We start from the raw sequence: 2,586 nt of genomic DNA, 5'->3' as shown, positions 1-2,586 counted from the left end.
CGATATACTTTCACACATGCCGGATGGACCATAGTTCTAAAGCCGTTGAGTCCTCGAGAAGTAAATGAAGATCAAAAATACTTGTACAAGCAGTTTGCCACTGAAGCAAAAGAGAAAAGGAACCAAAAGAAAGACAACAAGATGGTGGGCTATGTCGTTGAATCAACTCATTGTGAGGAATCCAATTTGAAGTCCTCCTTAGAATCACCCGCAATAAAAGGTACTCCGCATACAAGCGCATCTACACTGTCATATAGCCTAACTACCCCACAACCTCTCAAATGTTCATCCTCACCAATAAATACATCTGCCCCGAGCCACTCTCAAATACTCTACCCTTCTACTCAAAAATCAAACACGAGTATAGTGATTCAAGGTGAAACCAGCTGGAATCTTAAACACGAGAGTGAGAGGTCTAACCTTTTATGTGTAGAAAGGAAGCTTTACGCTTTAAACATAGAGTTCATTGTTTGATATTACTTTTTAAACGTACTTATTTTTCCATGAATGGCTCTAACAAACTTCCATCTAGTTTTGCTAACTTATTGCAGGCGTATGGTGATGTTTTTTTCCTAATGAAGTACCCCCTGGTTTACCACCCACTCGTGGAATTGAGCACCAGATTGATTTTGTCCCGGGAACATCAATTCCTAATTAGCCAACCTATCGAGCCAACCCGGATGAGGTAATTGAAATACGAAGGCAAGTGGAGGATCTACTGAGCAAAGGTTGGATTCGTGAAAGCCTAAGTCCTTGTAATGTACATGTCCTATTGGTGCCAAAAAAAGATGGAGGTTGGTGCATGTGTGTAGATTGCCGAGCCGTCAACGCTATAACAGTTAAGTATCGTCATCCCATTCCTAGATTAGATGACATGCTTAATAATTTGTGTGGTTCTGTAATTTTTCAAAAATTGATTGAAAAAGTGGCTATCACCAAATTCGGATGAATCAAGGTGATGAATGGAAAACTGCCTTCAAGACTTCTTTTGGTCTATATGAGTGGTTAGTTATGCCATTTGGACTTACCAATGCCCCAAGCACATTCATGCGATTGATAAATCATGTTTTAAGGAATTTTATAAATACGTTTGTGGTAGTATACTTTGATGAAGTACTTGTTTATAATACTTCTATTGAAACACATGTTGAACATTTACAAGCAGTTTTAGATGTTTTAAGGGTTGAGAAGTTATATGCTAACTTGAAAAAATGCGACTTTTGTGTCGACAAGTGCAACTTTCTGGGTTTTATTGTAGGAAAAAATGGAGTATGTGTAGATCCTGCGAAGGTTGCAGCCATCCAAGAGTGGTCTACACCTACTAGCGTACATGATGTCCGCAGTTTCCATGGCCTTGCAACTTTCTACCGTCAATTTGTGCGGAACTTCAGCACTATTGCAGCACCCTTAACTGTAATTACCAAAAAAGAGGATAAGTTTGAGTGGGGAAGTGAACACTAAAATGCTTTCGATACTTTGAAATCGAAACTTACATGTGCACCCGTACTTGCTTTACCTGATTTCTCTAAATCGTATGAACTTGATTTTGATGCCTCTGGTGTAGGTATTGGCGCCGTCCTCTCGCAAGAAAAGAGACCCGTTGCATTTTTCAGGGAAAAGCTACATGGCACTGCGTTGAATTACTCAACCTACGATAAGGAATTGTACTCCTTAGTGCGGGCCCTGCAAACATGGCAACATTACTTACGTCCTCGTGAGTTTGTTGTGTACACTGATCCTTGAGTCCCTCAAGCATATCAAATCCCAAAGTAAGGAACATTTTTTTTCCCACAAATGAAAGCCGAAGTTGAAGCCGCAATTCGTCGTTGTACAATGTGCCTCTCGTTGAAGTCTACTGTTCATCCACACGGTTTGTATACTCCGCTACCTATTCCTGAATCCCCTCGGGTTGATATTTCTATGGTTTTCATATTAGGTTTGCCTAGGAGTAGGTCTGGTAAAGATTCGATTTTTGTTGTGGTTGATCGATTTTCAAAAATGGCACATTTTATTCCATGCACAAAAACCACTGATGCTTTGCATGTTGTTTCATTATTTGTCAAAGAAGTTCTTAGATTTCATGGTGTTCCAAGATCCATTGTTTCTGATAGGGATTCTCGATTTTTAAGTTATTTTTTGAAAACACTTTGGGCTAAATTAGGTATACAATTAAAGTTTTCCACATCACACCACCCACAAACTTATGGTCAAACTGAAGTTGTTAATCGAACTGAGGGTAGCTTGTAACGTGCCTTAGTTAATGAAAATTTGAAGAGTTGGGAAGAATGTTTAGCTCATGCTAAATTTGAATATAACCATACGATTCATAGCTCTACGAATTGTTCTCCATTTAAGGTTGTTTACGGTTTTAACACATTAACTACTCTTGATCTTATGCCATTGCTATGCAATGCGCACGTTTGTTTTGATGGTAGAAAAAGGGTTGAATTTGTCCAACAACTTCATTCTCAAGGTCGGGATAACCTACTAAAGGCAGCTTACAATTACGCAAAACAAGCTAACCGTGGGCGCAAGAAAGTTGTATTCGAGATAAGAGATTGGGTTTGGCTACACTTAAGGAATGAA

The sequence above is a fragment of the Andrographis paniculata genome, unplaced genomic scaffold (genome assembly GCF_009805555.1).
Source record: "Andrographis paniculata isolate CXL003 unplaced genomic scaffold, ASM980555v1 Contig51END, whole genome shotgun sequence".
NCBI lineage: Eukaryota > Viridiplantae > Streptophyta > Magnoliopsida > Lamiales > Acanthaceae > Andrographis > Andrographis paniculata.
This window is presented reverse-complemented; position numbering follows the sequence as displayed.